Genomic DNA, 15,507 nt, shown 5'->3' on the forward strand with positions numbered 1-15,507 from the left:
TGATGAATGAAACCATGTACATGAAGGCCTAGTGTCTGCTTTCTTGGCACACAGTGGGAACTCGATCAGTGAGATTTGGTGCTGTTGGCATCCCGGGTGTGCGATACCATCAGACTTAATTGTAGTAACAGTCAACACCTGAACTTCAAGATTTCAGCAATAAGGTAATGGCATGGAGCTTATTCTAAAATAAGTAATGCCTCCCTCTTACTGCTTTGGCCTGTCTCTCAGTGTTTAGAGCCATCATTCAGCCCCTGGAGTTTATTATGTCTCTAAGCTAGACAAAGAGTGAATATAACATTGCCTCAGCTAAGCATTCTCTTGTATATGCTCCTGGCTGTGTCTGAAAGCAGCAGCTGCTAGAGTTGGAATTGTCCATTAGGCTGTGGAATTGGGAGTTCCTGGACGAGACCTGCTATAGAACCAAGGCTAAGGTAAAGCAAGGGAGAATCCAAGGGCACAAAATGTAAGGAGGTGCTCCCTCTCGGGGCCAACCCTGCAGTTACATGAATCTGAGAGTGATACATCCTTCAATTTTGCATCCTTCAATTTTGCCTTGCTTGCCTGTAATAATGACACAGAGCCATATGCATCTATGTGATTTTCTTTGCTCCAGATTTCAGCTGCATATGACAGGCTAAGACTAAAACACATTGTTTACAAGATTTGGAGAAAACATGAAATGATGACACTCTCCGTTCGTCCATGGGGGCTTGCTTCCAGAGCCTTTCCCCTTCGGGCTAGTTTCCTCTCAGATTCATTCGGTATTCATAGAGCATCTCCAAGGTGTTTGGGTTACTGGGATGTGGCAGTGAGCAAGGCAACTCTTTCTCATGTAGGTTACATTCAAGCCTGGGAGTGGGGCAGACAGTAGACACGTAAACATCCAATGTGCTGTGGTGGTTCTCCCTTTCTTCATTCTAGACACATAGTGGGATTCCCCTCACTTAAAGGTAGGCATGGCCAGATGACTTGCTTCAGTAAATGGAATATGAACAGAAGTAGCTTGTGCCACCTCCAGGCAGAGCCTTTGTCATGCCCGTTTCCCCCACACCCCCTATAGCAATCAGCAATGCTTCAGGCGATGGAAGTGCCATCACCTGGGCCCAGAGTGAAGGATGTGAACAGGTGCTCCATGATGGACATGGAGTGTGTGAGAGGGATGAGCCAGTGGTTGTTGGTAAATGTTTAATGGCCAACTCTCCAAGGGAGAAGGGCAACGTGTGTGTGTGCACACATGTATGTGTTTAACTTATAAAGGATGCCATTGACAAATAATAAAATATACAGTATTCTACATTGAAATTGCATCTATCCAACTGATACCCACAGAATGCTTTGGTTCATTTTTTGCTGAAGTCTTGTATCCATAATCAGTTTGTGGTTCCCATTCACAAAGGACTGTAGTTCCAACCTGCCTGTTGGTTGATGCATTCATTTATGTTAACAAATAAGATGAAACAATAAAGACATATGTTAGAACTTCACTCATCCATCTATGATGTGAGTGACTTCTTTGTTGAATTGGGGTAAGTTTTTGAATACTAGAGAAATACTGCCTCAATTTTTTGTGCCGTTCGTTCACAGTGTAACAGCTGCAGACATGGCACACTTGTGAGTTTAATCTGAATCATAAAATATTTCCCCATTACTTCCATAAGTCTAGACAAGCACTAAAAAAAATAAATCAAACCTTGATTTGTAGCATTTACTGACTTCAGCAGTGTGTAAATACTCTCAGTATGACTGATTTCAATATGGCATCACCAGACGAGGAGTTAGGTAGAGATGCATAGTAGCATGTCATTATATAATACTGTATTTCCACCATGCAGATACAAGAGAAATAACATCAAGTGCATAGGTAACAGTAGTATGTAGTAATAAAATTTTTAATATATCAATAATAGTAAAATAAGTAGTGATATAATTAAGAAGCGATGCATTTTGAGTATTTATTGCCTTTGGTTTTAATATAATTTACTTAATTATAACTTTATATAATTTAACTTTTTATAAATTATATATGCTTGTGTAACAACTGGCTCACAAATTTCCTGAAAAGTTAGCAGTTGGCTCTCTGGAGCCAGTACAAGCTGGCTCCAGCATATCACTGGAAAACCCTTTATATCATAAACCACTTAAATTTGGGATTTGTAACCTTACCATTATTTAGCCTATCATGGCTAACTCAGGGAATGGTAAGTGCAGAGGAGAACAGTGCATCTAGGTAAAGGGGTTATGGAGTATTATTTTATATAGGCAATCAGTGTAGTACTCTCTGAAAAGGTGACATTTGAGCAGTGACCTGAAAGAAGTAAGGAACTGAACCATGCAAATATCTGAAGGAAGATATTTCAGGCAGAGAGAACAGCATGTGCAAAGGTCCTGAGGTAGGGACTTGGCTAGTGTCTTCGAGGAAGAGCAAGAGGCCAGTGTGGCTGGAACAGAAAGCAAAAGATGGGGTGGAGCAGAGAGTAAAGAGATAAGAGATGACTCAGAAGTATCTATGAGCTAGACTGCACAGGATCTGTAGACTATTGTTAGAATTTTGCCTTTTCTTCAAGTGGGATGGAAAGCCAAGGGATGTTTTTGCCAGAAGACTGACATGACTTGAGTATTAAAATGAGCACTCTGGCAGCTGGGTGGATAACAGATCACAGGAGGGCAAGAGCAGATGTCAGGATACCAATGAGGAGGCGATGATCCAGAGGGGACAGGATGATGTGCTTGCAGCAAGCTACAGCTGGTGGAAGGGTGAGCAGTGGCCAGCTCTGGACATGTACTAAAGGTAAAGCCAGCAAGATTGGATAATAGATTGGATGTGCGGTTTGATAGAGGAATCACTGCTGACTTTCAGATTTTGAGTCTACACGTTTGAAAGGATGGAGTTGCCATTTACTTTCTAAAAGGAGCGCAGGAGAAGCAGATTATTTGGACAATGGAACATTTGTCTCAGGACACCTGAAGCCTGGGATATCTGTGAACACCTGAGCAAAGATTTTGAGTAGGCTAAAGTTTGAGAGGTCCAGACTGGAGATTCACGAAGGAGCTGTCCACATAGTACTTGTACTTCAAACTCTGGGACTCGGCGTGATCACCATGGGATACCTCCAAGTATGTAGATTAAAGAGAGAAAAGAACTAAGCAGGAGGCCCAGGAAGTAAAATGCACAGGCAGCTCCATCTCAAGGAGAATTGTCAGAAATTCCTACTACACCACTCGCAGCCTCACCTTGGAGGACAAGGTCAGGAGAGGCAGTGACTCGGTGTCTCCTTTCCAGGTGGCCCCCTCTTCCCAGTCCCTTAAGAGAACTTGCATCTACCTGTCCTGTTGCCTGGAAAGCATGGGTATACTCTGGAGTTTAGAAAGTAAATTTATCTTGTAGCTAGAAAAAGATTTCCTGGGATCCTTGTTGCCCTGGGTGTTTCCATGATCACCGCGACACTGGCTAGTGTCCCCCATTGCTTTCCAGACCCTCATACCCCCTTCACCTGATTTAACCCTGATGCTACTGGGGCAGGCAGAGTAGGGCCTCTGAGTGTTGGGGTGGAGAGTCACCCTAACATTACCAGTGAAAGCAAGGCACCTATGCATCCCTCCAGGTGAAGGTCTCATGTAAGCTGAGCTTGGATGGTAGAATTAGACGAAGGGAGGCTGCATTAGATTGCACCTGGTGGCCTCCAATCCACTGTCCTCACTCTGGACAGAATGACTTGTGCAGAATGGGCATCTCATCCCATCTCTGGCTGCCCCCAACAAGATCTTCAATGGCTCCTAACGACCCTCAGGAGAGAACGCAAGCTTTTTAACAAGACTAACATAACCCATCTTGGTCAAGTCTTGCTTACTGCTCCAGCCCTAGTTCTAGCACTCCTAAAACTTGTACCTATGCTCCAGCCCTGCTGAACTACTTGTGGGTCCTAAAATGATCCACATTCTCTCCCACCCCCCTGAGCTTACACAAATTATGTTTCATTTTGCTTCAATGCCTGGAATTGTTAAACACGCTTGACTATATTTTAAAGATGAACACCGTTTACAGTAGCTTTAATGGCATTTCCTAAGCAGAGCTCGGTTGCCTGGGTCCAGGCTAGATTGTGGTAAAGGAAGCACAGGCATTTCCTCTGACCAGAGACCCAGGGAGGAATGGGGCCTCTCATGTTCCTGACACATTTCTGTGGAGCTAGATGTGCTGTCATCTCAGAGGGTAAGTCAGGGGTTGCTGGCTGAGCACTGGAACTCTTGGGAATGGGGTCACTTGGTCTTGAGAGGAGCAGGATGATGGTCGTGGATGTGGGACCAGTAGTGGTGGCAGCAGAGATTCTTAGGGAGACCAGGCTAGAGCTTGACATGCTATTCAGGAAAATATTCTCCCAGGCAGGGCAACACGTGTCCAGTACTTTGCATGATGCTCTTGATTCACTGAATATTCCTGGAAGCTTATAGAAGCTCCGTGGAGTGTGGCAGCATGCACCTCTGTGCTAGGGCAATCACCGTGGAGTAGCTTGTGTGCAGAACTAAGCACTAGGGTTTGTTTATTTTTGCCGTTTCCCTGCCTATCTGACTTGTTCTCAAATAATGCTAAGGAAAGAAAGGTAGGGTGATAACATGGCTGCTTTCTCTATTAGATGTGGTCGTGTAATAAAATATTCTGAAGGATGGAAAACTGGTAGAGGTACATCCAGGCAGAGAAAACTCAGTTCCATTCCTCTCCTCCCTCCTAAATTATTCTGCCAGGTTCTGGGATTCCCATAAGACAATCAACAAACTTCCCTATGCTTTCACCTTCCCTGTCAATGTGTTTGCATCACCTTTCCTTACTTGTTTCTCCTCTTCTCCAAACACTGATTCCTGGACGCTGCTACTTATTCTGCACCCTGAGTGCCCCAGGATCTGGGCACAGGGGCTGTGTCTTACTCGCCCCTTATTGTGACCTCCAGACTATCATTCCCTCACTTTGTTGTCAGGCTGATGTTCCACCAAGGCTCAGGCCACTGAGTCCTCCAGGCTGCCACTGCCAAGTGCAGAATCCTGAATATGCAGTTACTTGTGAAGATTTTAATCTTTAGCCCATGATCCTCCTCTCTCCTGAAGGTCCACCATCATCCTCAGTGACTTCAGTACATTATATGGGCAATTCCTCCAATACACAGGCCCCTCAGTTTGACCTCCTCATCTCCAATGACTTTCCTCTTCATTCCACTTAAGCCACTTTTTCTCTTGGCCAAACTCTGGGCTGATCATGCCATTCACCTGAGTCAGAGTCCAGAGTCCCCACTCTCCCACACTCCCTTGGATCCATCTAGCTGACTCACCCAACTAGTCTCATACATCAGTTCTTTGTCCTTGTTCAGACCCCTAGTTATTGACTCCTAGGTTTTCCTCTATTAGCCACATCCTCCCTTCACCTCCGTCCATATTCAGCCTCAATTCTCTGGTTTAGCACGGCAGCCACACAGTCAGTGATATCAGAAACTTCCTTGCCTCGATGCTCTCATGTTGCATCTGTCTTGTAGAACTCTAGCCCTGGCAAATCTCCTGGCTGCCACCTCTTTACTTACACCTGGACAGCTGGGTGCTATTTGAGAAAAAGCACATGACCAGGCTCATTAGTAGCAATATTGAAGGTCACTCTCAACAAGGTCCTCAGCACTGCCTGGCAGTTCCATTGACATTTGTCAGCAACTCATTCAGTTCTCCTCTACAAAAATGTCTTCACTTTCCCAAACCAGTTTGTCCCTCAGCCACCTCTTTCACCTCAGCTACCAGTCCTGCTTCCTTCCTGTAAAAGGAAAAAGAAGCCATCAGAAAGAAACGGCCTCCATTCCCGACACCAAATCTACACACCTACCTGCATTCCAGTCGCCCCTTCCTCGTCTGCCCCTGTTATAACAGAAGCAGCATCTCCCCCTTTCTAAAGCCAATCCCTTTCCCTCAGCCCTGGCCTTTGTGTTCTACTTCAGTGGGGTCTTTCTCATCCATTCAATATCCTTTCCAAGGTTTATTGAGCACCTGCCAAGACCAGGAGCTGTTCTAGGTGCTGAGGAAAAAAAGCCTACGTTCTAAATAACTGTATACAATAAGCCAATTATGGCAAGTGCTGCAAAGAGACAGACACATATGAGGCAAAGAGGTAACTCATGAGGAGGAGCTGCCATTTTACATGGAACAATTAGGGAAGACTTCTCTGAGGAGGTGGCATTTAAGCAAAGACCTAAAATCAGGAGGGAGCTTGTGTTCCAAGTGTTCTTAGAGATCTTTTCTGCTGGCTGCTTCAAACATGTGTGGTAGGTAAGACTCTCAAAGAATATGAAGTGCATGCTTTTTCTACTATTGAACTTAACTTCTCCTTCAATCTGCCATTCTATGCAGTGGTAGAAATTTAATCTCCATCAAATTAGGGTCTGTCTCATCCTCAACCCTCTTAATGTTGCAGATGAGATGCCTCAATGACCTCTCCAAGCCCATCTCACACAATTCTCCCTTCACACTCTACATGCCATAAATAATGAAATGGTGGCATTTCCTGGGTTATGCCATGCACTTTCTTATCGCTGTGTTTACACAGGTGCAAACACTTCTTGTTTTCTCTGGAAGTCTCTCCAGCACCCGCCAATGCCTGCACCAATCCTTGACTCCATCGTTAGGTCTTAGTTCAGATATCTGAGTTCAAAGGCTCAGGTAAGCCTTTCCCGACACCTGATCCAGCTTGCATTCTGCTGTTTTATGCTCTGTTGAGGGCCAATATACAGCTGGCCTGTGCCGGTTTGGTCGTATCAGGTTATTAAAATATTGAAATGCTTCTTTACTGTTATAAGTAGCTGCTGTCACCCCAGCCCCTCATGAAAGAATTTCCAGGTGGCTCTACCTGGCCCAGAGAGGATCTCCAGGGCTTTGCTCCAACACTCCGGCTGGTGTTCACAGAATACAGTCTGTAAATATTTTTAACATACCCTAAGACCTCATGCTTTGTTTAATCTCTGATTTGTTTCTCTTTCTTACTGATCTCTGAACTCCTCCAGGGCAAGTTCCGTGTCTGTCTTCATTACTACTTTATCCTGACACCACATCCAGCACCTACCACAAAGCCAGGACTTGATATTTGTCAGTCTTATGAATGACAGAGTGAATGAGTACATGAGTGAAATGATTACACATGCATACCAGCCATGGTTACCTGCCCATGTTCATCTGTGTGTGTGCAAATAGGGCCTACAGCTGACCAAGAAGATGCCTTTGACAGCCACACAGCAGTGCCTACTGCCCAGTACCCTGGAGGAAGTCCACACCTCCACCCACAAGGGTCACATGTGCCTAGAGAGGTTCTCTGCTCTGCCTGCCCAGTGCCTGGCCATGGGTCACCACCTCCTCCTTCCTCCAGGCTGGTGGCAATGTCCAGTCAGTGAGCAGCACCTTCACGATGGGGAAAAGCTGGAAAGACTTGACTTAGAGGACCCTGAAAGGCAGGAGCATTACTATTGGGTCTACCTGTGTCTGTCGCAAAGCTGTGGTTATCTGAGCCCCAAGGCTGACCATGCAAAGACTTGGAGCCTGCTTGCTTGGAGTCTCCTCTCTAAGATGGCAAACCTCTGGGTTGAGAGACTGAGAAAGAGCAAAGAGGAGGCCAAGTGTGATCTGGGAAGGGTCTACTGGTCCCCAGGTCTAGGTGCCAGTGACCAGGGAGAGCACTGTGCTGTTTCTCCTTCCTGAAACTGAGCTTCCAACCCCAGCTGAGAACATGATAACCCACAGAGGTCTGTTTAGAGTGCTTCCCATGGGGATGGCCATCCACAGGCTGTTGGAAAGCTGGCTGTGAGCATGAGGAACCAGGCTTGGAAGATCGCTACCAACAACAGGTGATGAATCTTCCCCAGGGAGCCTCAGTTTGGAGTGTAGGAATCTAGCCCAGAAGCCATGCTGTAGTCCATGTCCTGATGCTGAAGGAGGAAATAAAGCCCATCCTCTGACACATGGAGAGGGTCTGTCATGGGCAGGCCCAGGCTGGGACACAGCAGCAGCTCTCCTCCCCACCACACTTGGCCAAGCTCCTCCATCATCCCCTACATCACCCTTCTGAGTCTCCCGAGGCACTGTTTAAACTGCACATTCATGGACTCCAGCCCCAGAGATCCACACCTTGGCTATGGCATGGGATCTGGAAGCCATATCACAAGTGTGATGACTTGGGTCTGGGACAGGAAGATTCCATTGCATGTGGTCCTTAGACCACACATGGAGAAACACTGGCAGGTGTGCGGCTGCGGAACATCACCATGAAACGCCTGGCCGGAGGTCCTAGCACCATCCAGCGAAGGCTGGGGAAAGTCTTTCAGGAGTTTCTGCAGTTCCATGTAGACAGACAGGAAATGCTGTAGACACAGCCGTGTGTCTGGATGTTGGCAAGACACTTCCCAAAACTCAGTACACTTCACCACACACAGGCTGGACGGCAGTTAGCACCCCAAAGGAGCTCAGCTGAGCTGTGTGGGGAAACAGCAGCTGAGATGATGTAATGCCACAGAGACAGATGGAAACTCTTGCACACTCTCAAAAAATCCAACCACGAAAGTGCACGCTGACAGCAATGGGGCTCAGCAGCAGAGAATATTTGAAATAGAAAAATAAAAGGCTCTGGGGTCTAACTGGACTATAAACTCAATATGAGAGATGATGCATTGCAGATGGTCAAAAATACTTGTGATATTGAAACTGACAGTTTGATTTATTTATGTTTAACGCTTCTATAACACTATATCTGGCCATGCTGTAAGCACTCTACAAATATTTATTCATTTAGCACTTAGGACAATTCTGAGGTAGGTACTATTATTAACCCCATCTTATAGATAAAGAAACCGTGGCAATGTTTGATCATTTGCTGAGAGTCACACAACTAGGAAGAAGCAGAGACAGGATTTGAACCCAGTCATGAAGTCTCCATAGGAAACAATGTGTAAGCCAGCACTCTACCCTGCTGTGGTGTAGTCTCCCGGTCCCATGCTATACCCAAGGAGAAGTGCTGGCCAGGGATCCCATCCAGGGCAGAAGCACTGGAGGCTGAAGGAACTCACAGCCATGTCTGACAAGGAGCATGTAGAGGAGTTGAGTATGTTGAGCTTGGGGAAGAAACCGTGAAAGCAGGTGGGAGGGTGGGAGGAAAAACGTATACTTCGAACAGCTGTCTTCACGTATGGAGAAGCTGTTGTTTAGAAAAGAGGGTGGACTTAATATTTAATACTCCTGAGAGCTCAAGTAGAACAAACATTGTAGGGAAGTCTGTTTTATACACAAGAAAAACAGACCATTCTGTCTCTTGGAGTGACCCTAAAAGTGGACAGTCAGTGCCCTTAAGCAGAGACCAGGCAGCCACTCTTCAGGCCTGGGGAGAGGAGACTGACGCATGGATGCACAGACGACCCTGTTCAGATTCCAGATGCCTTTGATAGCAACAGCCCTGATCTCCCACCAAGGCCTGGAGCACTGAAGGCAGAGGAAGCAAACGGTCAACACAATCACAGCCATTGTTCCAGGTCACCTTCCAAGCACAGGCAGTGAGCGGAGTTGGCAAAGGTCAGAATGCACAGAGGGACTGGAGCATGCAGGACATCGTGTGCCGAGGAGCAGTCGGGGCCTAAAGAGGGAAAGGGGACTTTCCAGTGGCAACGTCTACCTGCCCTTTACCCCCATTTTGCCCCCAGGGAAGACCCAAGTCCAAACACACTCCAAGATAAGAGAATGTGACATTTCAATTACTCATTAGTTCAGTATCTATTAAGGTGAAATGTTTACTGAGCACCTACTATGTCAGCACATATGCATTGAGTAACGGGGGTGCAGTGATGAATACGATAGACAATGTCCTTGTCCTGATGGAACTCAAGGTCCAGCACATTGGAAAGATCATAGGCTTCAAAAAGCAACATATCTTGCATTGGAATCTAAGCTCTGGTGCTTCCAAGTTGTGTGACCATGGGCAAAGTGCTTAAACTTTCTGAGTATGCTTACTTCAGCTCCGAAACGAGAATTCCTACCTCACAGAAGTGTTTGAATTTTAAAGAGGCCCTGTCCTTGGCATGTGAAACATCAGCATTAGTATTCATGTTAGCCCGGGTTTCTTAGCTGCAAGCAGCCCAAGCGATTCTGGCTGATTAAACAAAACACGGAGTAAATTGAAAGGATATTGAGTGATTCACACTGTTGTGGGAGGCCGGGAGAACAAGCGTTCAGACCAAGCTTTCAAAAGTCATGTCCGTTACAGTGCTGAGCAATCAGTCTTACTGGAACACCACTGCCATCCATGGCCCCCTTCAATACCACCTCTGGATCGAGAGCTTGACCTTCCAACTGCTACAACCCACTTCCCCTCCCCACCCCTACCCCACTAGAGAAAGCCACACGCCTCCGCAACCATCTTTGCCAGCAAAATGGGTACAGGAAAGAGCTTCTCTCCTCCTTCGGTCTCACCTCCAGACGAAGACTCACATCGGTAAGTCTGTTGCAGAGTCTGGGTCTCACCGATGCCGGTGATGTAAAGAAGCCTGGGGAATGGAGGTCTCAGCGTCAACTATGGGGAGGTGGGAACCCAAAAGCCAGAACATCCTCCAGTACAGCAACGATGCTGGACACGTGCTAGGCAACATGACAAATGTTTGCTGGAGTCCCTGGCTTCGTCTGCTCACCAAATACACACCCAACCTCTTGCCAGTCCTGCAAACGCTGGGAGGAGATGCCTAGACTGGCCAAAAGCTTCCCTTCCTCCTCCTTGTGACCCTGGCACAGCCCTGAAATCCTTTATATGCATCTATCCACACGCGAGTGCCCCCGTCCCCAACATAAAGGACAAAACTGAGGTGGGCAGAGGGCTAGGGTCCCTGAGGCTCTCAGGGGAAACCCAGATGAGCGGCTGGGCCTGGCCGGGAAGGGCACAGTGGGCTAAGGCTGCCACCAAGTGGACGTGCTGAGAACCGCAAGAAACCAGATTTTTCCCCCAACCTGGCCACCCAAACGGAAAGCCGCTGTCTGTCCCGGGGCCTGAAAATGAAGGCTGCTCCTCTTCTCTGCTCCTGAATTGAGCTGTCCACATCTCCTGAACTCCAAAGGAGATAATGAAATCTAGCATTGATTTGCTGTCCTACAGCTTATAAAATGCTTCATAGGGTAAGAATAATTACATGATAATATTAAGTATTGTTGCAACAACTTGCATTAATTGTGGGCTTGCTACATGCCAGAAACTTTAAAACATCATCTCTTAATCCTTACAACAGATCTGTAGCAAACAAATGCATGTATCCAGCGGACATCCGTTTTCCTTCCTTCTCTTAACAGCACTTTGATTTTTCTTCGGGAATGTTCCTTCCACTCCTAGGACTTTTGTGGAAATGACTAGCAAGAAAGAAGCTCTGTTGGAACTCATAGGAAGAGAAGTGCTTCCAGGTGCCACCCCGAGGGAAAGGCTGCCCGAGACTGAAACCAACACACAGGAAGCAGAACAGATCTCAGCGGCATTGGAGTCCCATGGACCAGCCGTGACTGAAAAATGCCTGGGCTTTTCAATTCCCTGAACCAATGTATTTCCCTTTACTGAAGTCAATTTGCGTGGGATTTTTTTTTTTTTTTTTTTTTTACTTAAAATAAAAAATACTATTAATTGCTATGTAATTTAAAAAATTAGCATGTGGAAGTAAGCTGTTGTAAGTAGTAGATCCAAAAATAGAGAACTGTATGTCAAGGTTGGGGGCATTTATTCATTACCATGTGCCACTCCCTGTTTTCTATAACTGGATGTTGTTATTTACAATTCATTTGTCGAACTCCTAATCCCCAATCCTAACCCCTAAGGGACTTTGGGAGGTGATTAGGTCGTGAGGGTGGAGCCCTTGTTTAATGCCCTTATGAAAGAGACCCCAGAGAGCTCCCTCGCCCATTGTACCACGTGAGGACACAGTGAGAGGAAGGTTTGTGACCTAGGAAGAGGGCCCTCACCAGACACCATTCACTAGTGCCTTGATCTTGGACTTCCAGCCTTCCCAATTGTAAGAAATACATTTCTGTTGTTTATAAGCCATCCAGTCTATGAATTTTAGGCTGAATGGACTAAGGCACTGCTCCAGTGCTAGAGATTCAATGGGCACCAAAATGGACGTGATCCACACTCCCAAGCCACCTTCCTGATGGAGAATGCCACCATAAACCACTGAGAACGCAGCAGCTCTGCAGAGTACGGAGAAGAGTGATGGGATAGAGCGAGGTCACATGGCTTCTTGAGGTTGCATGGGCAGAGGCTGATGCAATAGGAATGTGCTCGTCGACATGTTTGCTGTCAGTCACGTTTTCTAGACGCCCTTGTTTGTATGGTTCCAGTTAGAATTAGACAAAGAAAGGACTCATGGGTGATTTGAAGGCAGAAGGATGTGGTGTCCATCATGCTCTTAAGGACTTACCATAGTCTCCTGCAATGACAGAGAAATATATAGGTGCTCATGAGTCCTGCACACGTTTGCTCTCCTCCACTCAAGTTCAGCTGACCGTCAGTCTCCTTCTGACCAAGCTCAACCGAGGTCCACTGCCAGACATGTGGCCACGGAACACACAGAGATCACAGCCTCCTGTGGACCTCTTCATGAAATTCCCCTTCACACACACATGGGGTGGCTCATGTGGGGGAGGAAGCAGCAGCCATGGAAAGAGAACAAGCTCAAGATCTGTGCTGGAAGTAGGTTTGGCAGGACTTGCTGGTAGGTTGGATGGAAGATGTGGCTTAAAAGGGGGTCAGGATGTCTCCTAGGCTTTGTCTTAAGCAAGAAAGTGAATGTGTGAGGCCATTGATTGAGATAAGAAGGAGCCTATCTAGGATTGGAAACAAGAGTTCTTCTTTGGCCATTGTGGTAGGTTGAAAAAAAAGACCATATTGTGGTAGATTGGGGAAAATCTGGTCACACACACACACACACAAATGTCTTCAGCAACTCCCAATCATAATCATAAACTTACATAAAAAATGCAAATGCAATGCAAAGATGTTTCTTTTTCCCGAACAGTTGAAAGTAAATTTCTGACCAGATGCTCCAGCACCTGTGAATATTGTACTACTTCTTATAAGCAAGGACCTTCTCTCCCCTACATAATCAGCATCAAAATCAATGTCAAGAAATTAACATGGGGCCAGGTGCAGTGGCTCATGCCTGTAATCCCAGCACTTTGGGAGACCGAAGCGGGTAGATCACGAGGTCAGGAGATCAAGACCATCCTGGCGAACACGGTGAAACCCCATCTCTACTAAAAATACAAAAAAATAGCCAGGAGTGGTGGTGGGCGCCTGTAGTCCCAGCTACTTGGAAGGCTGAGGCAGGGGAATGGCGTGAACCCGGAAGGCGGAGCTTGCAGTGAACTGAGATTGCACCACTGGACTCCAGCCTGGGCCACAGAGCGAGACTCCATCTCAAAAAAAAAAAAAAAAATTAACATGGATACAATACTATTATTTAACCTGCAGCCCTCATTCAAATTTCTCCAGTTGTTCCTCTGATGATCCTTAAAGCAAAAGAAAAATAATCTTTGTGTGTTCAACATTCACCCCAGGAATACACCTTTTTTTTTTTTTTTTTTTTTTTTAGTTTCATGCCTCTCTAGTCTCCATCGATCTGGAAGACGAGTTCTGTTTTGTTTGTCATGATCTTGACAATTTCGACGAGTGCAAGCCATTTGTTTTGTAGAATGACCCTCAATTTTAGCTTGTTTGAAATTTTCTCACAATGAAGTTGAGGTGCTGCTCTTTCACAGGAATGCCATGGAGCTGGTACTCTTACTCTGGCCGCATCTTACAAAGTGGCATGTGATTTCCATCCTTCTGTGTCTGACGAGGTCCTCTTGGATCATTTGATTAGGGTGGTGTCTGCCAGGCTTTTTTGCTGTGAAGTCACTCTTTTCTCCTCTTTGTAGTTAAAAAGCATTTATTCATTGTTGTAGTATTAACATTAATTGAGGGCATGCTATGTTTGGAGGGACTTTAAAACTTTGTAGATATCCCGTGCCCCATCAAACTTTCAACTGATTGTTTATCTGTATCAGTATAGACTGGACTAGTGGTTTACTAGTTTTCAGTGAATTCCGTTAGCTTCATTATTTATTTTGATGTTCAGATTGTCCCTGATCCGGTCCCTCAGCAGGAGCCCATTCAATCTGGTTTCTGTATCTTTTTTACATGACCTTATCATTCTTTGAGCTCTTCATTGCTTCCTGACACAACAGGATGTTACATTCTCATCTTGTCCTTTCTCTACTTCAGTCCTGGAAGCAGCCATTTCCTCATGAAACCTAAGTTTCAAGAGGCGCTGGTGTAGTGTACTCATTGCTCACAGGACTCCTCAGTGGACACACACACACATTTGCTTTGGTGCATGCACAAGAACATGCATGTACCTTCCTCTTCCTCTCTTTTCTCCATTGCCAACTCTCCTTTCCAGTCCACCTCACCATATGGACACCCTCCTCACCCTGCTTGGAGTTTAATGCCCCATGCCAGGCCAGGCCACTCCTCTATGGGAACACCCTTCTCCCGAAGTGGGGCTACTTCCTGCCATACCCTCGTCACTCTGCAGAAGCTCTGATATCCTGCACAGGGCCATCTTTCTACCTAGATGTCTTTCACCTCACTTAGGCTCTGATGGCCCACACCAACACTTCCCCCGACCCCATGCTGCATAGGTACTCTTCAGCCTCCTTCTGCCCTGGCATTCTGTGCCAGGCCACCCCATGCCTTGAATGGGTGCTCTTGCATGCCACTTGTGCTGCGATTTCTACGGACAGGTTTTCCTCCTCCATCTCACCCCCATCCTCCACCCACACTTTCCTCCCTGGGGCACTGATTCACTCTTCCCAGCTGCCTCTCTCTGGCAATGCCTTCTCACCCTATTTGGCCTCAGACACCCTGCTTTGGCTGCAGCAGTCTGCCTACCTCTAATGGCTTTAGCACTGAATTATTCAGGAAGAGAGGTGATGGGTAAAAGTCATTTTGAAGTTTTAAGAAAGCTGTTTTACTAGAGAAACTTCAAGTCTAAAAAATAAAAATAAAAATGGCTTGTGATTGCTGAAGCCCTAGGCCAGTGTAGATTCCCTCACTCTAGCGCCATGGTTGCCCCACTCATACCAATAAGAAATGAGCTGCTAATGCGGGGCACAGACTCCAGGAGGGAGAAGTCCTCCAGTGCCTTTCTCAGAAGAGGGCAAGGAGCAGAAGTGACAAGGGCTGGCATTCCAGAGAGTGTGACAGGGCATCTGAATATCTGGAACTTTGTTGCATAGAAAGAACATCCATGAGAATGAAGTCAGCAGACAATAGCAGGGCTCAGCAGTGGTGGCATAACCTCAGCCCTGATGACACCGTTCAACACCAAGAATCTGACCACAACCAAAGCCAGATATAATTCCAGGATTTTCATTTCATCAACAAGCCAATAAGTTCCTTTCTTGTCTGTTTTTTTAAGAGATAAGGTATTGCTATGT

Source organism: Chlorocebus sabaeus, chromosome 1 (genome assembly GCF_047675955.1).
Source record: "Chlorocebus sabaeus isolate Y175 chromosome 1, mChlSab1.0.hap1, whole genome shotgun sequence".
Classification (NCBI taxonomy): domain Eukaryota; kingdom Metazoa; phylum Chordata; class Mammalia; order Primates; family Cercopithecidae; genus Chlorocebus; species Chlorocebus sabaeus.